This window comes from Macrotis lagotis, chromosome X, assembly GCF_037893015.1.
Source record: "Macrotis lagotis isolate mMagLag1 chromosome X, bilby.v1.9.chrom.fasta, whole genome shotgun sequence".
In the NCBI taxonomy this organism is placed as follows: Eukaryota; Metazoa; Chordata; class Mammalia; order Peramelemorphia; family Peramelidae; genus Macrotis; species Macrotis lagotis.
The window spans coordinates 171,748,007-171,773,104 of NC_133666.1; the positions used below are offsets into that span (position 1 = coordinate 171,748,007).

Sequence of the window (25,098 nt, forward strand, 5' to 3'; positions counted from 1 at the left end):
TCTTTTCACAGCTTGCCATTTCTGTAGAAAATATGAGGCTGGTCAAGGTGTCACTACAACCATAGTCATTTGGACAATAAGAGTTCTAGGCATCCATCTAAGGATGGAACTAATTCCTTAATGAATATGGACTTGGAAGGGGCCTTTGGGGTTATCTATTTGAAATCTTTCATTTTTCAGGCAAAAACATCGACTTCTTTAATGTCAAATGGTTAGTTGTTGTTTGTCCTTCATTTTAAAAAAGGATCACGAAATCAGGGAGGTGATACCATGACCACACTTAACTGAATTTGAGTGAGGGAGTGCTATGCTAAGTCACCATTCTCACATTCTCCTCCAGAGTCATCAGATTCCAGTGGCTAGATATGAATCAGGATGACTAGAGGTGGCCCTAGATGCGAGGCAATCCAGGTTAAGTGACTTGTCTAGGGTTATACATCTAGTGAGTGTCAAGTGTCTGAGATCCTCCTGTTTCCAGGGCTGATGCTCTAGTTAATGCACTCCCTCATTGCTATATCATAATATAGGTTCAAAAAGAGAGTACTCCTCTTCTTTTTTTTTCATTGTCAAACCCCATTATTAGTGTAGATTTATTTTTAATGCTAGAAGAAATTTAAAAGAGTTCAAAATTTCCTCCTGAATTGTTTTCAGGAAGTTAAAGATGTAAAATTCATTGCAGGTATTTTCAGAGTGATGATGTGGTCAGAATGTTGCCTTTGGAATCTGAGATTGTTGTGTTGTTTCATTCATGTCTGACTCCCCATATCCCTAGTTGAGGTTTTCTTGGCAAAGATACTAGAATGGATTGCCATTTCTTTCTCATTGTCTAGATGAGGAAATTGAGGCAAAAAGGATTAAGTAACTTGATCAGATTCACACAGCCAGCAGGTGATGAGATCAGAATTGAACTCTTGAAAAAGAACCTACCTGATTCTAAATCCAGTGCTTTAGCTACTAGAGGATGTGTGTTCAGATTTAACCTCTATTTACTACTATTTAACGTTAAAGCAATCATCTCTCAGTCTGAATATTTTTGTCTGCAAAATGAAGGGGTTCAACTAGATAACCTCAAAGGCCCCATGAAATTCCATAATCCTATGATTGGAGTTGGCAGAACAAATTGTGGCAGGGGAATGTAATAGAATGTAATAATTCTATTATAAGGAATGAATGCAAATCAAGAAGTCTGAGAAACAGGAGAGCTATTTAACCTAATGCAAAACTGAAAATATAGAACCAAAAGAACTAAATAAACAATGGATATAAAAATGTAAATGAAAACACTAAAAGTAAACAGAATTTAGGTCAAGTACATAGTCCATTATAGCTCCAGAAAATTGAGGGTAAAACATACTTCTTTTTTGTTAAGGAGTGGAAAACTCTAAAAGTGAAAAAGTAATGTGTGTTATTAGCTGTAATCAATATATTGGATGGCTTTGCTTAATTTTTGCAAGATTTTATGATGGGAGATTTTGGGGGGGGGAGTGTTTATTGAGAAAGAATAGGCAACTCAAAATAAAATGGTAATAAAAGAGAGACAGCACACAAATATAAAATGGTAAAATTGACCAGACCTATAATTACTATATCCTAATAATAGGATAGATTTTCTGTTGAGCCAAAGGAAGCTGGTGTGGGAATTTGAGGGAATGGAGGAACAATATGATAAAAATAAGCATTTTCTGGCAGAGAATAAAAATTATCAATTTGAGTAAATAAGATATGTAGATATCAGATACTCATGGAAAGCAAAAAAGGAGGAAAAGAAGGAAGGAAGGAAGAAAGGAAGGAAGGAAGGAAGGAAGGAAGGAAGGAAGGAAGGAAGGAAGGAAGGAAGGAAGGAAAGAAGGAAGAAAGAATCAGAAATATAGAAGGAAATGTGGAATTATATAAATGGTTTCTTTCCATGTGTTTTACTTCTATTCTTAGCACTTGCAGATCCCTCTAAAATGGTTAAGAAGCAAGAAAAAATGCCACCAAAAGAACTTGAACCTGAGACAAATCTTAGAAAAGTGATAATATATAGTAATTTCTGTCAATTCAAAAACTGTTTAATGTTTAGAAATCTAATATTTAGGTTGGTTTCTACAAAATTTTCCTTCATCCCTCATCATAGCATAGAGATTATTCTCATTTCCAGGATGTAAAGTTGAAAATAACATAGATCATGTGGTCAGGGCATTCTTAACTTTGTTGTGTGTGTCCTTTCTACCCTGGAACTGTGACAAGGGTCCCAGCTCCAGTAAGGCAGTAAGTTCTGTTGTGTAGTCTGGTGAAGCCTTTAGATCCCTCCTCAGAATAATATTTTTAAATGTATAAAATAAAAAAAGAATTTAAGATTACAAAGAAAACCAATTATATTGAAATGCAAATCTTTAAAATTTGCAAAATCCTTAGAAATCTTTTAGAACAAGTTCATAGACTAGCTGTTAAGAAGTGTTAATGACTCTCCTACCTCTTTATTATACAATGAAGCTCATTAAAGAAAATCGACTTGTTTAAAAATCACATAGAAAAACCTGAACAGAGCAAAATTTAAACTCATAACTTTCTCATTAGAGATCTTGTATACTTTCCATTGCTCTTTCTAAATTTTGGAATGTTTACAGGTGTCATATTTGGTACTTAGCAACCAACTATATATGCCAGGGTCCTCTTGACTACAGAGCTACACTAACCAAATTGGCATAATGATCCTCTCCTTAGATATCTATTCATCTTTGAATGATACCAAGTTTTCTTAAGTGTCCATGTCAGGCCAGTTATCCAAAATCACCATCTCAACAAATGGGGATCATGGTTGAATTCTTGCTGCCTTAAGAAAACCATTCCTAGAATATAAGAACACTCCTTTTCAACACAGGGAAAGAAATTAGTAACTTATTTGGAATCATGGACTTCTTTTAGGAGAATGGTATATCCTATAAGACATTTTCAGAATTTTTTCAATCCATAAAATAATGCACATAGGATTATAGAAGAAACTAATTATATTGAAATGAAATTACAATTTCTTCCATGTCTCTCCTCCAACCCCACCAATGTTCATGGAGGTCTTGGAATTTACCTAAGGAATACATAAATCTCAGGTTAAGAAATTCTGCTTAGGGATCTCTTCCTCTTAAGGTTTGCTAAAGGTTAACTTAGATCAAAACCAAGCTCTGCAAACATGCCAGGGTGTTGTCCTTCCAACCAATAGCTAATATGTAAAAAGACTTATTTTAGAAAAAGAAATTGAACAAATCATAAATGAGTTTTCCCAAGGAAGAGAAATGAGAGCAATGCAGGAAAATCATGAAAACCATATTTGTACTTCTGGGATAAAGACTCATTCTTTGATAAAAATTCCTGGGAAAACTGGAAGATAGTATGGCAGAAACTAGATATAGACCAATATCTTGCACCCTATATCAAGGTAAAGTCAAAATGGGTGCAGGATTTAGACATAAAAAGTAATATTATAACACAATTAGGAGAACAACAAATAGTTTATCTATCAGAGCTATAGAAAGGGGAGCAATTTATGATCAAAGAAAAACAAATTGGATAATTTTGATTGCATTAAATTAAAAAGTTTTTGCACAAACAAAACCACTGCAACCAAGATTAAAAGCAAATGTAGTAAGTTGGAAAACAATTTTTACAATTAGTGTTTCTGACAGAGGACTGAATCAAATTTATTTTAAAAAATGTCACTCCCCAATTGATAAATAATCAAAGGATGTGGAAAGGCAGTTCTCAAAGGAATCAAAGCTATCATTAGTCATAGGGAAAATTGCTCTAAATTATTATTGATTAGAGAAATGCAAATTAAAGCATCTATGAGGTACCACCTCACACCTCCCAGATTGGCCAATATGACCAGAAAAGATAATGATCAATCTTGGAGGGGATGTGTAAAAATTGGGACACTATTGCATTGTTGGTAGAATTGAAAATGAATTCAACATTTCTGGAGAGCAATTTGGAATTATGCCCAAAGGAAAATAAAATGTGCATACCCTTTGATCCACCAAAAACACTATTGAGGCTGTATCCTGAAGAGATCACGAAAAAGTATAAAAATTCCACATTTACAAAATTATTCATAAGTTTTTTTGATTTGCTAAAGAATTGAAAATTGGGGTGTCTATCAGTTGGAGAATGACTGAACAAATTGTGGTATATGTATGTGTTGGAACACTATTGTTGTATAAGAAATCAGGAGGGATGGGATTTCAGAAAAACCTAGAAAGACTTGCATGAATTGATGCTGAGTGAAATGAGCAGAACCAGAAGAACATTATATATATACTAAGAACAGCATGGGGTGATGATCAACCTTGATGAACTTGATCATTTCAGTAGTGCAATAATTAAAGATAATTTAAAAACCATGATGGAAAATACGGAGAAGAAACTGAGGAGTTTAAATGAAGATCAAGGCTTATTATCTTCAATTTTTAAAAGTTATCTTATAAATTGTCATTTTTCTCCCTCTAATGTTTTCTTTCTTCCATTCAAATATGATTCTTCTCTCATAACATGATCAACATGAATCTTTGTTTATCATGGTTATAAATATAAAGCATATATCAGATTGCTTTCTTTCAGGAAGAGTCGGGAGGGAAGGGAGGGAGGAGAAAAATGTAAAACTCAAAACCTTGAAAAAATGATTGGTAAAAATTACTGTTGCATGTAGTTAGAAAAACAAGCAAATAAAATATGTAACAGGCAAAAGCAAACAAACAAGTTAGTAGCTTGGTGAAAGAGATACAAAAAATACTAAAGAAAATAACATCTTAAAACCAGACTGGCCAAATGGGTTATGAGGTCCAGAAGGCCAATGAATAGAAGAATGACTAAAAAAGCAGAATTGTTCAAATGGAAAAGAAAATACAAAAGTTCACTGAAGAAAATACTTCCTTAAATTATAGAATGGAGCAAAGAGAAGCTGATGACTTTGTGAGAAATAAAGAAACAATATAACAAAACCAAAGGAATGAAAAACTAGGAGTATATGTGAAATATCTCATTGGAAAAAATAACTGATCTGGAAAATGGATTCAAGAGATAATTTAAAAATTATTGAACTAGGGGGTAGAGCCAGGTTGTCAACATGAGGGCAGGAATTCCCAGAAACTAATCCCTAGAAACCTGTAGAATTATGTCTCTAACCATATTTTAGAGGGCCAGAATCCACAGAAGGACTGAGTGAACCAATCTCCCAGTCCAAGACAACTTGGTAGATCCATAAGAAAGGTCTGTTTCACTGGGGTCAGAGGCTGGAAAAAGCCCTAGCACAGCTGAGTTTCAACTGCTCAAAAGCAGAGCAAACCAGCTGCTGCCTTCCAGGAACAGCCCTTGGGACACCTGGGTCCCCAGAAGTGCCTGGGTCCCTGGGAAAAACAGTCTGTGGCAGTGGGAGAGGTTTCCAGACCTCTTGGCCCAGGGTACCGCTTGGAGAGTTGGGGGAAAACACCGCCTCACCAGAGTAGAGTGAGTATGGAGCCCAGGCCAGTGCCAAGCTCAGGGCAGCCCTATCTTGGGAACCTGCAGAGTCACCCAGCAGCTGCTTCCAGAGCACTCAGCCCAGATGGTAAGGGGGTAGAGAGAGACTGCAGAGGTCCCTCTCCTCTCCCTGATCCTCCCTGGGGCAGAATTCTGCTGCTTTGCACATACTCAGATGCAGGTCACATCTGCATTTTATACTACCAGCAGGGAACTTCTTCACAGAGCAAAGAGGAGCACCTGTGGTCATCCAAAGACAGAGCACAGATCAGGAGAGCAGTCAGAGCCTCTAAGATCTTAAAGGAATTGGGGGGGGGGAGGATGTTCCAAAAATTCCCAAAAGCTTTGGAAGTGTGGTAAGTCAGGTTATATGCTGAGGAAATGAGCAAACAACAGAAAAAGAAGAATCTGACCCTAGAAAATTACTTTGGTCCCATAGAGAATCAAAATGTATACTCAGAAGATGATGAAGTCAAACTTCTATATCCAAAGCCTCCAAGAAAAATAAGAATTTGGCTCAGGCTATGAAAGAGCTCAAAACAGAATCTGAAAAGCAAGTTAGAGGGAGGTAGAGGAAAAATTAGGAGGTAGAGGAAAAATTGGGAAGAAAAATGAGAGCAATGCAGAAAAATCATGAAAACAAGTCAGTAGCTTGGTGAAGGAGATATAAAAAAAAAATTGAAAAAAATAATATGTTAAAAAACCAGTTTAGGTGCAGTGGATAGAGCACCGGCCCTGGAATCAGGAGGACCTGAGTTCAAATCCAGCATCAGATATTCAATAAATGCCTAGTAAAGTGACCTTGGGCAAGTCACTTAACCCCATTGCCTTAAAAAAAATCAGTTTGGAGGGCAGCTAGGTGGCACAGTGGATAGAGTACCACCCTGGAGTCAGGAGGACTTTAATTCAAATCCATCCTCAAACAGTTAATAATTACCTAGCTGTGTGACCTTGGGCAAATCACTTAACCCTATTGTCTTGCAAAAACAAAAAAACAAAAAAAATCAGTTCAGGGCCAATAGAAAAACCAGTCCAAAAAGCAAACAAGGAGAAGAATGCCTTAAAAAACAGAATTGGCCAGTTGGAAAAGGAGATTAAAAAGAACTCTCTGAAGAAAATAACTCCTTCAAATGTAGAATAGAACTAAAGGAAACTGATGACTTTGCAAGAAATAAAGAAACAATAAAATAAAACCAAAAGAATGAAAAACTAGAAAAAATGTGAAGTATCTCTTTGGAAAAACAACTGACCTGGAAAACAGATCCAGAAGAGATAATTTAAAAATTATTGGGCTACCTGAAAGTCATGACCAGGAAAAGAGCTTAGGTTACATTTTTCAAGAAATAATTCAACAAAATTGCCCTGAGTTCCTAGAAGCCAAGGGTAAAATAGAAATTGAAGAAATCTACTGATTACCTCCTGAAAGAGTTCCCCCACAAAAAAATCCCCCAGGAATATTATAGCCAAATTCCAAAACTCCCAATCAAAGAGACAATACTACAAGTAGCTAGAAAGAAACAATTCAACTACTGCAATGCCACAGTCAGGATTACATAGGATTTGGCAGCATCTATATTAAGGGCTTGTATAGGGCTTGTAATGATGATATTCCAGAAGGCAAAAGAGCTTGGATCTATAACTGAGAATAAACTACCCAGAAAAACTGAACATCCTCTTTCAGGGGAAAAGATAAATATTCAATGAAACAGGGGACTTTCAAACTTTCCTGTTGAAATGACCAGAGCTAAACAGAAAATTTGATCTCCAAGTACAGGACTCAGTTGAAGCATAGAGAAGGTTGACTAGAAGAACTAATTATGAGGGATCTAATGATGTTGAACTGAATATATTCCTTCATGGGAAGAAGATATTGATAACTCATATGAACTTTCTCCATTTATAAGAGCAACTAGAAGAAGCATATGTAGACAAGGCACAGGAGGGAGCTGAATATAATGGTATAATATAATATAAAGATGGAGTCAATAGATGATAAAGGAAAATACTGGGAGAAAGGGAAAGGAGAGGTAGAATGGGCTAAGATATTTCACATAAAAAGGCAAAGAAAAAGTTGTTGCAATGGAGAGGAAGGGGGAGAGATGAGGAAGAATGAGTGAGCCTTCATTCTCATCAGAAAGGGCTCAGAGAGTAAATTACATGCACACTCAATAGGATACAGAACTCTATCTTACCCTGGAGAAGAAATAAGAGGAAAGGGATGGGAGAAGGTGGCAGAGATGGGGGTGAGAGAAGAGTGGGAAGATCATGGCAGAGGGTAGTCAGATATAATACATTATTGAGGAGAGACATGGTGAAAGGAGAGAGAGAGAATAGAACAAATGGGAGAGGGGAGGAATGAAATGGAGGGTAATACAGTTAACAATAGCAACTGTAGGAAAAATATTGAAGCAACTTCTCTGATGGACTTATGATAATGAATGCAACGCATTCCAGAGACAGAACCAATGGTATCTGAACACAGACCAAAATACACTTTTTTTTCCTCTCACTTCATTTCTCTCAAGGTTTCTCTGTCTTTTTTGGGTGAGGAGTGGAGGTTTATGTTTACCATCACAAGAAAATGATGATGATGATGATGATGATGTGAAAATAAATAAATAAATAAATGGTTTGAGAAAAATTATTGAACTGAAAGTCATGACCAAAAAAAGAACCTACATGTCATTTTTTTCAAGAAATTGTTAAAGAAAATTGCCTTGATATTTTAGAAGCATAGGATGAAACAGAAATGGGAAGAATCCCCTGATATCTCCTGAAAGAGATTCCCCAAATGAAAATTGCTAGAAATATTATAGCCGAATTTCAGTACTATCAAGTCAAGGAGAAAATATTGCAAACAGTCAGAATGGAACCATTCAAATATTGTGAAGTAATAATCAAGATAACACAAGTTTTAGCAGCTTCTACATTAAGGGATCACAGGACTTGGAATATAACATTCTAGAAGGCAAAAGAGTTTGGATAACAATCAAGAATCAACTGCCTAGCAAAACTGAACATACTCTTTCAGAGGAAAGGATGGACATTCAATGAAATAGAGGACTTTCAAACTTTCCTGATGAAATGACCATACACAAAGAGAAAAATTTGATCTTTAAATACAAGACTTAAATGAAGCATAAAAAAGATAAGAAAGACAAATTGTAAGGGACTTAATGAACTGCTTAAAATTCTTCCATGGGAAGATCATACAGATAACTCATTTAAACTTCCTCATTTATTAGGGCAGTTCACAAGGAGCATATATAGAAAAGCCACAGGGGGGAGTTGAATTTGAAGGCATAATAGATTAAAAAGATGAAGTTAATGGGTGAGACAGGATTGAACTGGGAGAAAGGGAAAGGAGAGGTTGAAGGGGATATTATTTCACATAAAAGAGCTACGAAAAAGTTTTTACAGTGTAATGGAAGAGGAGGATGGTGTGGGGGAGCAAGTGAACCTTACTCTCATTGGAATTGCCTCAGAGAGGGAATAATATATATATATATATATATATATATATATATATATATATATATATATATATACATATAATTGGACATAGAAAGCTATCTTATCCTAGAGGAAAAGGATGGGAAGCAAAATTGCCCTGAGGCAAAATTGTCCTAGAAGCCAAGGGTAATATTTGCTGGGTAGTTTATTCTCAGTTATAAATCCAAGCTCTTTTGCCTTTTGGAATATCATTATTACATACTTCCTTAAAGAAAGTATGGCAGGGTTTCCTCTATAAAAGGGAGGGAAGATTGTGGGAGTGGGAAGTCAGATGCAAAACACTTTTGAGGAGAGACCATGTGAAAGAAAAAATATAATAAATGGGGGTTGGGGGAAAAGTAGCAGATATTAAATTATTAGTTTGATATTTGTCCTCCATTCTCAAAGAAGAGCATGACATCAGGGAGGGGATGCCATGATAAGCATATGAATTGGATTTGAGTGAGGGGGTGCTGTGCTAAGTCACCAGTCTCACTTTCTCCTCCGGAGCCATCTGGGTCCAGTGGCCAGATATAGATGAGAATGATTGGAAATAACACTGGGTGCAAGGCAATCAGGGTTAAGTGAGTTGTCCAAGGTCACACAGCTAGTAGGTGTCAAGTATCTGAGGTGGGATTTGAACTCCTGTCCTCCTGACTCCAAAGCAGGTGTTTGATCTACCATGCTACCTAGCTGCTCTTAATCTATGTTATAAGGCAATAATTATCAAATCTATTTACCACTGGCTAAGAAATAGAAAGGGAGATAAATAGAACAGAGTAGGCACAATTTATAGCTGCAAATGAATTAATAACCTTGAATTTGACAAGTGTAAATTCTTAAGTTTAAGGGGCTAAAATTTCACTATTTGGTAAAAATTGTTGAGAAAACTGTAAAGCAGTTTGGCATAAATTGAACATAGACCAATATCTTATGTCATTTATCAAGATATGATGAAAATGTATATATGACCTAGATATAAAAAGAGAAATTACAAGAAAATTTGAAGAATATTTAACATATTACCTCTGCTGATGAATAGGTGAACAGTTTATGAAGAAACAAGAGATAGAGAGCAATGTTAGGTGTAAAATGCATAATTTTGAATAAATTAAATGGAAAGGTTCCTGTATAAATAAAACAAATGTTAGTGAGATCAGAAAGAAAGCAGAAAATTAGGGGCAAAATATATAGACCATCTCTCAGATAGATGTTTCATATCTCAAATATATAAAAAACTTTTCCAGATTTCTAAGAGTATATCATTCCTGAACTGATAAATGGTCAAAGAAATTTTCTAATGAAGATATCAAAATAATTTATAGCTGGGATAGTTTCTTAGTCCCAAGTGAAAAGTTTGATGATCACTAGTGAATACATAGAGTTATTTCTTTTTGGCAATCAAGGTCAATGACACCCTGTACCACAAGACCAGAGCTCACTTGTTTGAAGGTCCCACTGGCAAGGATATCTTCTAGTTAAGGAGTATGGCCATTCTCTCTACTGAAAGTATTGCTCACTTCTTAATGGGGGACAGAGGATATCAAGGTCTGCAAACACCATTGTAATAGGTATGGAGAATAAAAAAAAATTGAGTTACTATTTAGCTATCCGGATGAGCCTCTCATCTTGTTCCCTCTTATTGTGACCCCATGCATTCTTGCAATAGAATGGGCAAAGTAAAAAAAATAAGCACTAATTAATTTCGTATGTTGATTTTTAGTGTTTACACCAACTTCTGTAGGTTCAAAATACACACAAAGTTCAAGATAATTAAAATTTCAATTCACAATACAAGGAAATTCTTCCAGATAGCAAAATCACTAATTAAGGTAATTAATAGCTACAATTCCATTTCAGTGCCAGTACTAATAATTTCCCCCCTAAGCATTGCTAAGCCATTCCTATCACATAATTCCATTACATTTCAGCTTTCCCTAATTCTTATGACTGGCATTGTTTCTAAGAATTATTGTGTTCTGCATCATGACATCCTTAGAGGTGGCAACGCACAGTCATTGCCCCAAACAACTTGCTTAAATATTTTTCTTGATCTGACATGGTGCCCTAGGGCAGGCCATGTGACTAGATGATGCAAGTGGAGAGCTTTTTGCAAGGCAATGGGGTTAAATGGCTTGCCCAAGGCCACTCAGCTAGGTAATTATTATGTGTCTGAGGCCGGATCTGAACTCAGATACTCCTGACTCCAGGGCCAGTGCTCTATCCACTGTACCACCTAGCTGCCTGGTGGAGAGGTTTTTTTTTTTTACTTTTTTACTAATAAATCAATAATAGCATTGGCTCAAGGAGAAGAGAATATAAAAACAAACCATGTTGTTCAGTTGTTTCAGTTGTGTCAGAGTTTTCATGAACTTATCTGGGGTTTTCTTGGCAAAGACACTGCAATGATTTGTCATTTCCTTCTTTAGTTCATTTTACAGATAAAAAAACTGAGGCAAATGGTATTAAGTGACTTGCCCAGGGTCACACAGTTAGAGTCTGACACCAAATTTGAACTCAGGTCTTCCTGACTTTAGGCTTTGCATGTTAACCACTGTATCACCTAGTTGCCCTACATGAGTAGGCATCTTTGTCTATCAAAAGATGTTATCAGGCTGATATACTCCATTTACCACTAAGTAAAGTTGATCTCATCTTGAGAGGGTGTCACATTATTGTTGAAGAGATAAATACAACAACTGTTGATAAGCAGGATTCACAGTGGCAACAGCCATCATGATGATCATCTTTCCTCATTGGGAGGCCATGTCACTGGACTCAGACATAGTAAGTGACAATTTGACAAAGATGAATGAATTTCAATGGTTCCCTTTTAGTTTTACCAACATGTCTTGCTCAGACCTGCAATTATCAATTATGCAATCAAGAGGCAGATGACAAGCAAACATTCCTTCCCTTATCCCCTGTCCAAACTAATGTGTCTGTTGGAAGAGGGACAGACCAGGGATTGGAAGTGCCAAGGAAAACTTCTTGGTATGGTCTTCAGTTATTTTTTCCATAAGAATTGCCTTGTATGGGTTCTTTCAATTCTCTTCTGGCCATTATTGAATTCTCTCTTGTATAATTCTGGGCAATATTTTTTTATACATCTTATTCTAGCATCTCAGAATCACTCGAAGGTCATTTTTGTTAGAAGAGAATAATCAAGGAAAGTTTAATTGAGGAGGCTACATTTTTGCTGGGCTATATAATACAGTCCATGAGTGATGAGTGATAATAATAAAAAAAAAAGAGGAAGGGCATGCCTGGAAAAGTACAATGATGTCATATTGTAGACATACTCATATGTCATAGAGTAAAACCAAGAACAGATTAAATCAATTAAATGAATTTTTTTTTTGCAACAGGCAACAATACATTACTTTTTCCTTTATATAAGAAAGATTAGCTTAGCAGAGTTTGATAGGTAGAGACTCAGGAGCATGATAGTAAATGTTTAACAAGTAGCTCTCTGGGGAGGGGTGGAAATGTTTATTTGATATATTTTTGAGTTTAATTTGCATTATTAACATTTTCTCCAACACTTTCCTAAATCTAGACAATAAACAAAACATTAAATCAAGCATTAATTTGAAGTGAACTGGTGTAACTTCTCACTCTGGAAATTTAACTATTGGCTTTCTTGAGACTGTATAAGTTGTCTCAAGTTTACCTCTTAAAATCAGGATGGTTTATAAAGAGGTTATTATAAATATGTGAGAGCAAGAGCCTATAGCTGGATCACAATAGAAATAGAAAAGAAGGTATGGAAGTGAGAAGTATTGCAGAGATATAACTGAACATCCTTCCTAACTGATCAAATTTGAAAAATGAGAGTTGAGATTACCAAGAGAAAAACAGAAAGTGACAGATAAAGAAACTGAGGCAAACAAGGTTTAAAGGACTTGCCTAAGGTCACACAGTTAGTAAATGTCTGAGGTCAGCTTTGAATTTAGGCCTTTCTGACTCCAGGACTGACAAGCTGTTCATTGAGCCACCTAGCTGCTCTGAGATTAAATAGTACTTACTTATTTGCTTATATGGTGACACTCCCCCTCCTCTGTCCTCCCTGCATCCCCTCCTTGTCCTCCAACCTCAAGTAGAATGTCCTTTAGGACAGACACTGTTTTTTAACTGTCTATCACTAGTATTGGTTGATTGCAATGCCTTGAACAAAACTGATGTTTAATCTTAAAAGTGTGTTGAAATGCATTTAGTTGAGAGACAGCATAATATAGTGAGAATATTTTGGAATTTAGAGTCAGGAGAACATGATTCAGATTTCAGCTGTTTCACTCACTGTGTAGGAAATCTTGGGCAATTTATTTCACCTCTGTGGGCCTAAGTTTCCTCATCTGTAAAATGAAGAATATTGCTCTAAATGCCTTCTAAATTACCTTCTAGCTCTAAATATATAATCCTACAATCTTGTGGCTCTTACAGGTAGTTTAAGTCCCACATAGTTGAAACTATTTCCTTCAAGTCAGTCAAGAGATAACTACTTTGTACTCATTTCTAAAATATACAGAGAACTGAGTCAAATTTTTAAAAAAAACAAGCCATTCCCCAATTGATATGCAAAGGAAATTTACAGATGAGGAAATCAAAGTGATCCATGGTTATATGAAAAATTGTTCTAAATCACTACTTATTAGGGAAATGCAAATTAAAGCATCTCTGAGGTACCACCTCAGATCTCTCAGACTGGTCAAAAGGACAATGATCAATGTTGGAAGGGATGTGGGGAATCTGGGACACTAATATATTGTTGGTTGAGCTGTGAACTCATCTAACCCTTCTGGAGAGCAATTTGGAGTTATGCCCAAAAGGCAACAAAAATGTGCATACCCTTTGATCAAGCAATACCACTACTGGGGCTATACCTTGAAGAGATGATGAAAAAGTGTAAACATCACTTGTACAAAAATATTTGTGGAAAAATATATTTGTGGAAATTAAGTGAGTGTCCTTCAGTTGGGGAATGGCTTAACAAACTGTGGTATATGTATGTCATGGATCACTATTCTATTAGAAACCAGGAGGGATGGGAATTCAGGGAAGTCTGGAAGGAGTTACATGAACTGATGCTGAGCAAAATGAGCAGAACCAGAAGAACACTGTACACCCTAACAGCAACATGGGGGCGATGATCAACCCTGATAGACTAGCTCATTCCATCAGTGCAACAATCAGGCACAATTTTGGGCTATCTGCAATGGAGAATACCATCTGTATAAAGAGAAAGAATTGTGGAGTTCGAACAAAGACCAAAGACTGTTACCTTTAATTTAAAAAAAAAGTTATCTTATGTAATCTTGCTATCTCATGTATTTTTTTCTTCTTAAGGATATGATTTCTCTCTCAACACATTCAATTTAGATAAATGCATAACATGTAAACAATGTAAATACTAACAGACTGCCTTCTGTGGGGGGGGGGAAACAAGGTTAGGGGAAAAATTGTAAACTTCAAAATAAATAAAATCTTTCACTAAAAAAAAAGGAATAACTGCTTTGCCCATTGAGCCTAGAACATCACTAGTGATATTTACTTTCCAGAGATCATCCCACATAGCAGAAATGAAAAACCCAAGGTTTCAATGACAGCTTGAAATGATGCCCAAAGATTAAGAGATTATAGTGACAGAAGACCGGGTTGGTAGGTTCATAGGATTTAGAAATGGAAGAGACTTGAGAGATCATAGGATCATTTAATCCATCCAGCTTCTTTGTTTATAGATGAGTAGCCTAAGGTCCAGAAAGATTAAGTTTATTTGCCCAAGGTTCCATAGAAGCATAGTAAGGATTCAAATACAAATTTTCAAATCTTTTCCATTTTTATGACATTGAATGCTCTCACCTTAGTGCAATTTTCATGGTATGGACTTCCCCCAAAGTTAAATAAATCCTTTAGCTTAGTACTATTTCCAGGGTCTCTTGACACAACTTCTCCCCTCTCAGGTATGAGTGATTCCTCCTATAGATTGTGGGTCAGCACCCCTAATGATCTCCTGTATCAGTTAGCTCTTTTATACCTTGTCTATCATGATTCCAAATTTCCCTTCTTTAATGTTTAGTTCTTTTCTAATGCCTACGGGGGTTTCTGGCATTGCTCCTCCTGAGTCCTAGAATAGTAATCATGGAGCTAAATAACTGTTTCTAGAAACAACTTTTCCTTCCCTCATATCATAAATGTGCTCAGGTCTCTCTAGTCCTAAAGTAAACCTGCCTCTGACTCTTCTAGCCCAAGCTGGCACAGCATCATTTTTCTTCTATCATTTCCTGTCAAACTACTTGAAAAAGCTGTCTGCCCTTATGCCTCTACTTTTTTTTTTATTACCCACTCTATCTTTAGCTTCTTATAATTGAACTTGAAGCATTGTGTACAGAGTACCAGTAAGGAAGACTCATCTTCCTGAGTTCAAATCTAACCTCATATACTCATTAGCTGTGTTACCCTGGGCAAATCATTTATCTCCTATTCGTCTCAGTTTCCTCATCTGTAAAATGAGCTGGAGGAAAAAACGGCACACCACTGCATTATCTCATGGGATCACCAAGAGTTGAACATGTCTGAAAAATGACAGAACAAAGCTCCTTTGAAGGAAGGAGAATACTAAGGACCAGGAAAACTAAATTCTATAGGAAGGATATATTATCTGAGCTGAGGCTTGAAAGAGTAAAGGACAGTCAGCTCTACTATATATAATTTCACAGCATTGTTCCCCCAATAAAAAACACAAGATTTATAGGGAAAATTGGACTAGGGAGACAATGGTCAAAACTTTATCAGGGACATGTTAAAAAAAAAGGCTCAAACTAATAAAAAGCAACAGTTTTATACATATTAAACACTTTAAAATACATCAATATTACAATAAGAATGGCACCATCTATGTTTTCAGGCTACAATTTAGTTCCTATCAACACTGGGCTGTGTTGTACAAGTTGGGCAGGTCAAAACTCTGGACCTTAGCCATGGCAGAAGGTGGTGGTGGAGGGTGTGGTCCTGCCCTCCTCTTGCCTGCAGCTCTTCCTGTACCATAAAATATACAGTAAATGTGGCACTTTACCTAAAAAGACCTGAATTTTGCTTGTGGAAGTAGGTGAAAGTGTTGAAGTGTTGAGGCAAGCAAATAATTGTGAGGTTGTTCAGCTTCCTGTCTTGGGATTTTGAGGGAGGAAATATTGCTTTTCTTAATAGAAGAACTTGAAATTCACACGATCAATGGAGTTGGAGGAAAATTGAGTAAATAAGAATTATAGGTGAATCAACTGTATTCTAAATGATTCTAAATGGTAGAGGAAAAGAAACACAGCTTTTTAGATGTGGGATGGCTGCCCCAGTAAAGACACAAAGGCAGGATATTGAATATCCTATTCCAGGAAGACAGGTAGGCTAATTTGACTTTGTAAATTGTTTCTTGCTCTAAATCTAAAACAGAGGAAAAAGAAAAGGATAAAGGATACAAAAAATATTCCTAGGGGAGATCGTGTACTGCCCAGAGGTGAGACTGTACTTTTTTGGCATTTATAGAAGTGGATCCCTAATAAATTTTGGTTCATATTAGTCATGGAAGTTTTTGAAATTTTTTATGAATTTATTTTGTTTTTACAACCCTTTCATATCTAAAGTCACTTCCTTTCTCTTTTATCAAATGATAAAAAAATTTTCTTTGAAATAAAAAAATAAAAGTGAAAGAGAAAAAAGTACTTTAAATGCATTTTCTCATCTCTTCTTCACTGACAATCATAGCTTTGAGTTTGGTTTTTTTGGTAGGCCTTTTCTTTGACATCATTGGAATCATAAATATTGCTTTCTTCATTTTGGCATGCTTTGTATTAATTCATGTCTCCCTATTATTTTCTATAGTCTTCATAGTAATTGTAATCAGTTATTCTTATGGCACAGCAATATCCCCTTGAATTCACATATCATAACTTGTTTAGTCATTTCCCCTTTTGACAAGTATCTAGTTTGTTTCCGATTCATTTTTTCCAAAAAAGAGGTTACTATGAATATTTTAGGATATGTGTGACCTTTTAGTCTTTGACTTCTTTGGGATTTAAATTAGTCATTTTTTACAAAAATCAAATAAATAACAAGAACCTCTGCAACCTCCCAAAAGACAATTATTTTGTCTTCACCTAAAGTGAAAAAAATTAGAAACTGCTTGAAATGATTTTTCTATGAAAGGTAGATTGGTTCAAGGAATCATCATTATCATTAAATCATTCTAGGCATGATGTGGTAAGTTAGTGTCCTTGTAAAGCTGAAGACCTCAGTATGTGGACCTGATGAAGACAAGAAGAGTCATTTACCAAGAAGTCAGCTTAAAACCACGTCAATTCACTTTGATTTGAATTAGGGCAAGAATTCCAGTGACTCTTTTTTCTATCTGAATGGACTTTTTCTAGTCAGCAACCTGTCTGAATTGGCTATGAAGCCCTCAGGGGGCAGTTCTGTCTCTGCATGTTTTCCTATATGTTGCCAGGGGCTCACATATTAAAATGCTATTACACTGTTGGGAAAGTTGAGAAAAGAAGTCATGCTACATTGCAACTTGACTACAGGGTGCTTTTGGAAAATAACTAGAATGCCCAACTCCAAAAATTTTTACTATAAATATAAGAAATTTAGCTGATAGATACTATAGAGATGATCTACTCCAATTCTCTCATTTTCCAGATGAGAAAACTAAGGTCCAGAGAAATTTGGTGACTTGCCCAAATTCATATTGGTATCAAAATCAGGATTTGAACCCAGGTCTTTAGATCTCAATCCAGTGCTCTTTCCACTATATCACAACCAATAGGATGAAAATGATAAGGATCAATTTAAAAAAGCCAATTGCTTTCTCTTTGTTTATAATTCCTTCATTTTGTTAATATTTTTCATTCACCTAGTTTCCTTTGGCTAAGACTAAATTGGAAATTCCTAAATCGTACCAACCAACTCCTATGTTTAATTTATCAGCAGCCTCCAATGATTGTGTGCTTGGACCGGAGGATAGTAGCCATGCTCTGGGGGGGGGGGGGGGGGGGAAGCTTCTAGATAAGGAGAGAATTTTAGTTCCATCCTCTGCCCTAATCTAATGTTATTTTATACTCACTTCATGACATGACTATACATGTCTAGGAAGCCAGCTACTGGAAGAGTTGATCTTGGCCAAGGGGCATCAGGAACTATGTGCAGAATCAGGCAGAGAATACTATGACGAGGGAATTTTGGATAACAAAACAGCTTTGTTACATTCCTCTCTCCCTACCCCTCACTCCCACCTCCATTCCTTCCATGTGGCATTGAAATCAAAATAATTGGCATGCAATTCATGACTGGTTTCACCAATAGTACTATAGCAGCAGAGCTGAGAAATTATGCTTCAGTTGAAGGAAGATTGTCTTTGAGTGTTCAAACATAAGAAGAGCTGATAATGGAGACATCCTCTATTGTTTGGGTCAAGACAAATAGACTCAAGAGTTCAGGATTAAGATGAGGCAATAGGGGATGGTGGAGAGAAAATTGGTATAGGAGTCAGAAAATCTAAAATTTGATCCTGGTTCTGCCACTCACTAGCCATGAAGTCAACTAATTTATTTAGGCAGTCTTAATTTCCTTATCTATAATATGAAGACAGTGAGACCTATACCATTGGGGCAGCTAGGTGATTCAATGAATAAAGTGCTGAGCCTATAGTCAGGAAGACTCTTCTTCCTGAGTTTATATATATGCTCAAATACCTACTAGTTGTGTGACCCTGGGCAAGTCATTTAACCTTGTTTGCCTAAGTTTCCTCATTTGTAAAATAAGCCAGAAAAGGAAATGGCAATCATTCTGATGTCTTTGCAAAATGGGATCAGGAAGAGTTGGACAAGACTGAAAAAAACCTGAAAAACAAGATCTATCCCATCTCCTCAAAAGCTTACTGTAAGGAGCACAAAATTGAAGATTTATAGCTGAAAGTAACCTTAGAGATTTTTGATTCCAATGGCTTCATCTTTTAGAAAAGAAAAGTTTAACAGAATTGGCCAAGGTCATCCAGGTTCAAAACTCAAGCCTTAGATTGAATTTGGGGCTTTTTTTCTCTACACAAACTTGAAAGTGTTTTGAAAATTATAAAGTATTATGCTAATGAAAGCTATTTTTCATACATTTTTTCCCTGCAGAGTGATCTTCTTGAGACCATACTTCCTGCTTCTCTTTCTAGAGTCTGGGAATAAGCCAGGTGAGTTATCTTAGAACCCTGTGTGAATTCTACCAAGTTAGAAATCTTGAACAGTTTGGTTCATGTAGAACCCTTTATAAGCCAACCAAAGCTGTTTGGAAACAAGGCAGCTGTATTCTTGTCCCCTCAAGGCTGTGGTAGCCAAAATAAATGTCTTTATAGGGAGATAAAGGACAAATTTCTTTGGAAGTGACAAGAATTCTCATAATATGGAATAAAGAACAGTTGAACTTGAAGTACAAACCCAAATCTTGCCCAAGACAGACTAGCTATGTAATTTTACCTTTCATAACAGTTTCTTCATTTTCACATTGAAATAATATTATCTATTAAAAGGTTGTTGTGAGCATCAAATGAGGTAGCATATAACATGTCTTCAAATTAAATAAATTTGAACAATCATCATCATTATTATTTTTGGCATCTAGTATTGGAGTTAAGATAGACTTGAGTTCACATCCAATCTCAAACAATTATTGGCTATATAACTCTTGGGAAGTCACTTCACCTCTGTTTGTCTGCTTTTCCTCATCTGTAGAATGGTACCTATGTCCCAGGGCTGTTGCCAGGCTCAAATAAAATAATAAAAAATTATGACACAACACAATGTCTGGCACATAGTAACATATATAAATGTTAACTATTATTATTATTATTATTGTTCTCATCTTTTAAGATTAAATTGAGGCAGTTAGGTGGTTCAGTGGATAGAGAAGTGATCCTGAAATCAGGAGGACCTGAGTTCAAATTCATCCTCAGACATATAGTAATTGTCTAGTTGTGTGACCTTGGGCAAGTCACTTAACCCCACTGTCTTAAATAAATTTAAAAAATATTAAATTGGAAAAAAACATTTATTTCCTTTCCATTTTCATTCTCCCTTACAAAAAATAACCTGAACAGTAAATTTGCAGAATCAAGCAAAATAAGTTTTCATACTGGTCATGTTAAAACTAGGTTTCTTATTCTGGTCTATTACCTTTCTGTCAGGAGTTTGGAGCATTTTTCATCCTCAGTTCCCTGGAATTATGATTAAATAGTCTTGTGATCAGAGTGCTAATGTCTTTAAAAATGGTTCAATTTAACAAAATTGTTATGTTATGGTATGTTATAATAGTATATAGCCAGTTTTAGTATGACTATTTCTACTCATTTTCTCTGCATCCTCTGAAGATACGTCCTTATAGGTTTCTCTGAAGCTATTCCCTTCATCATTTCTTATAACACAAAAATAATCCATTACCTTCCAATAACATATGTTGTCATTCCTTATCTGATGTATGTCTCTTGGGTTCCAGTTCTTTGCCTCCACAAAAAATGAACTATATATTTTTATAAATATTTTTGTACATATAAGAATATGCATTAGTTTAGTGACTTAGGGAAACAGTTCCAGATTGTTTTCTAGAATATTTGAAATAATTCAGAGCATTACCAACAGTTACTCAGATTGTCCAGTCCTTGCAGATAGTTGGTTGTCAGTAATGAGTTACATCAATATGCCTCTTTTATCCTCCAATAGCTATCATTTTCTTTTTTGGGGGGAGGGGGGTAACCTTATCAATCTGATATATATGATGTGGAATCCTAGTGTTGCTTTAATTTACATGTCTCCAACAATGATTTGGAGTATTTCCTTCATGGTTATATTTTGGAATTCATCCCTTGTGAATTTCCCATTCCTTTCCTTTAGCCATTTAGGAAATAGTTCTTATTTTTATAAATTAGAATGAGTTTCTTGTGTATTCTTGGAATATATTCTTAAATATATTCTTGAAAATGGGATCTTTATCAAGAGAAACTTTCTACAAAGATTTATCATCTTTTTTAATGGGATTCAGATGAACATGGTCCTGGGACAAGAGAAAGGGAGTGGAGGGAGGGAAAAAGAATTTATTGAATCCCTATTGTGCTTAAGAAACTTTTCTAAATGCTTTAGAGATATCTCATTTCTTCTCAGCAACACTGGGGAGGGGTGTTATTAGTATTATCTCCATTTTACAGCTAATGAGCTATAAATGACTCACTCAGGGTCATACAGAAGAATCTGAGAATGTATTTGAACTCAAATCTTCTTGATTTCTGGCCCAGAGCTTCATCCATTACAGATTACACCACCAAAAATAATGAGAATAACAACAATAATAATAATAATAATAATAATAATAATAATAATAATAATTCATGGACTTTAGGATAAGAAGCTCTGTTAAAAAGAGATGAATTTCTAAAGTAATACAATCCTTGGAGAAAGAAGAAAGTAGATCATATAGTTACTGATGCAGCACTGTACTTAGAAGGCAAAACTAGTTAATTATTAAGATTGTGCAGGCCTTGCAAGGAGTTGGTCATTCAGTAATGTCTGAAATATGTTTGCCTTCTAGGAGATGCCTAAACCATACATGATGTCTCTATATATCTGGATTTTATTAGAATGCTAGGGTGTTGTTCTGATAGCAATTCCAATTATATTTTTCCTCTTAAAGGGGGATGGAGACAAGAACTTATGGACTATTTGAATGCTTTTTGTGCTTTTTTTTCCTACTAGCTCTTTTATGTTTCATCTTCTACATTTCTGTGAAGCAAAATAATAGGTGTCCTATGGTCAATATGCAGTTAATAGTTGAGTGCTCATGAGTGCATCAGACTTTCCTGGAGTAATTTCAGGTTGGGACAACAAACCAATAAGGAAAAATAGACCAAGGGTCATATCCCAAAACTTGATTTTGTTGGATGAATTCAGAACTTCTGGGGCCCTTGGTCATAAGTTCCTTATAATTCCTTGTATATTTAACTGGAAAAAGCATCCTGGATATACATTTTAATTTGATCTTTAAATTTATATCCCCCTGTTCCAGAGGCTATTCCAGGTGCTCTGTAGAGTTAACTTAGTTTCCAGTCCCATAATGCTCATCCATCTATATAAAGCAAAGCTCTCCATTTTGCTTTTCCTGCATCCTTCAAGAAAGAAGGAATCTTGTGTAAGAGACAGTTTTGGAGTTAGAGAGACATGGTTGAGCACTTGCTGATGAAATGACTCCCATGGAAATTATTTAATCTCTTGATTCCTAAAGAATTATCTAAGATTTCAAGTTGCACTGGAGGAAAAAATTTCTTCATTAGCAGTTCTCTTTGTCTATGAAATCATAGCTTGGGGCAGCTAGGTGGCTCAGTGGATAAAGCACAGCCCTAGAGTTAAGAGGACCTGAGTTCAAATATGACCTCAGACACTAAATGATTGACTGTGTGACCTTGGGCAAGTCACTTAACCCCACTGCCTTAAATAAATAAAAATAAAAAACATAAAATCACAGCTCCATTGAAATTCTCCTCCTTATTTGCATTTATATAAGAAATTTAAGATTAGCAAAGTATTTTACAAATATAGTTTCATTTGATCCTCACAACAACTCTGGGAAGTTGGTCCTATCGTTCTCTCCATTTTATAGATGAAGGACAGTTAAGCAAAAAGAAATTAAAGTGACTTGTCCAGGGTCACACAGAAAATAGTAATCTGCATTGTGCCCATTATCTCAAGTATATGAAAGATACTTATGAAAAATGTTGCTAACTACTTATTTAAAAATTGCATAATATAGTCAAAAGAACACTAAACCAGAAATCAGGACACTTGAGTTCTAATACATTGCTACCACTTGTTTATATTCTTTGAAGTATCTATATTCAATCAAACAACAAATATTTAGTAAGTAACTATTAATGTACAGTTAGATGGTTCAGTGGAATCAAAAAGGTCTAAGTTTAAATCTATCCTCAGACATTCATTAGAAGAAAATGGGAAATCACTACAATATCTTTGCCATGACCCCAAATGGGATCATAAAGAATCAGACAGGACTGGAAAAACAATTGAACATTAAGATTGTACTTTATTATTTTGTTAAACATTACCCAATTTAATCTCATCTACTGCTGACTGCCAGCAGAATTCCAATATATAAAAATAATCAATACTGATAGTAAAGACAGTCTCCCTGTTTTCAGCCTCATTAAATATTAGCAATTAGAGGGTCAGAAACAAAGGTGCTTCTTGCTGCATCTCTCAAGGAGTCTTGTTTGGTTCATGAGAGACACTTTGTTGAAGAGCCCCCTCACCTTTTTTAAAGTGGCCTTCAATTCCACTATCAAAACTAGTCACGTGTGGGGTGGCTAGGTGGCACAGTGGGTAGAGCACCGGCCTTGGAGTCAGGAGCACCTGGGTTCAAATCTGGTTTCAGACACTTAATAATTACCTAGCTGTGTGGCCTTGGGCAAGCCATTTAACCCCATTTGCCTTGCAAAAACTTAAAAAAAAAACCCCAAAAAACTAGTCATGTGAAACCCGAGAGGTTTCATAATACTTTTGTTTGTTTTGTTTTTGAGGTTTTTGCAAGGCAAACGGGGTCAAGTGGCTTGCCCAAGGCCACACAGCTAGGTAATTATTTTAGTGTCTGAGACCAGATTTGAACCCAGGTGCTCCTGACTCCAGGGCGGGTGCTTTAACCACTACGCCACCTAGCTGCCCCATGGTTTCATAATATTTTTGAGTCTTTTTTTAGCTATCTTTGTAGAGAAGATAGAAAGAACTTGACCTGTTTCATAGGGTTATATTATTATATTAGATAATAGAAATAAAATTGCTTTGTAAGTTGTTGGAATATATGTATAACTTATAGTTACCTTGAAAGAGAACCAAATGTGTTTAATTTGCAACAACAAAAAAATATGGTTAGACCTGGAGAGCTAGAGATATGTCTGTAGCCTACCATGTGTGGTTCTATATACTTGCTCACTGAAGAACTACAATAATATAGATAGCCAATTATATTAGCTATATATAAGCATATATTTTGCCTAGCAAATATTTGCCATAAGCAAATATTTTGCCTATAGGCAGATGACTAAGCCAGATGAATGTCCTTTTGTGAACATTTCCAGTTGTGGCTTCTTCAAGCCCTTTCTCTGAAAACAAATGGTGATGATGTTTGCTTGCTTTAAGAAAGATAAGGTGAATTTTTATTCTTTTATTCTTTTAAATAATTAATTTTTTCCAATTATATATAAAGGTATTTTTTAACATATTTTTTTAAAAAACAAAATTTTGAGTTCCAAATTTTCTCCCCCCCACCCCACCCCTGTCTTCTCCCTCCTCCATAAAATGGTTAAAAAAAATTGATTTGGTTATATATGTGCAATCATGTAAAGCATTTTTCTGTATTACTTATGTTGTGAAAGGAGAAACAGAACAAAAGGAAAAAAAATGAAAAAAATAGTTAAAATAGTATGCTTTGATCTGCATTTAGACTCTATTAGTTCTTTCTCTGGATGTGGATGGCATTTTCCATCATGAGTCTTTGGAAATTGTCTTGTATTGTTGTGTTGCTAAGTCATTCATAGTTGATCATCAAACAATGTTGCTATTATTGTGCACAGTGTTCTCCTGGTTCTGCTTGCTTACTCAGCATCCATGGTGAAATTTTTAAAAGATTATTTAGAGGGGGCACCTAGGGGTGAAGTGAATAGAGGACCAGCGCTGGAGTCAGAAGGACCTGAGTTCAAAATTGACCTCAGACACTTAATACTTAGCCGTATGACCTTAGGCAAGTCATTTAACCCCCATTGTCTTGCAAACATCCAAGAAAAAAAAACAACTATTTCAATCAGAGAACTGAGGTCATCTAAAAAAAAACCACCTAGAGGATGCATGATGCTGTGAGAAGGGAACTGCACTTGGAATCAGAAAGATATTCATAGTGGTATCTTAGAGACTTTGATTTCTCCTGGCCTGTTTCCTCATCTGTAAAATAACGATGTTGGACATGATGCCATCTAGGGTCCTTTCTAGTCCTCAATCTATAGTTCTATGTATTTGAACACATACTCGCCCTCTT

The 25,098-nt window shown here is 35.7% G+C and overlaps 1 long non-coding RNA gene across 2 annotated transcripts in view; it reads left to right on the forward strand.

Annotated features, from left to right (window-relative positions):
* The window catches only part of LOC141502659 (uncharacterized), a 169,671-nt gene that overhangs the window by 124,732 nt on the left and 19,841 nt on the right, over positions 1-25,098 (forward strand). The window contains exon 4 of one of the 2 annotated variants that reach the window (XR_012472612.1): positions 19,149-19,207. This is a non-coding gene — a long non-coding RNA (uncharacterized LOC141502659). Of the gene's footprint in view, positions 1-19,148; positions 19,993-25,098 lie in introns of those variants that run through there. The other variant, XR_012472613.1, reaches the window with a different exon arrangement.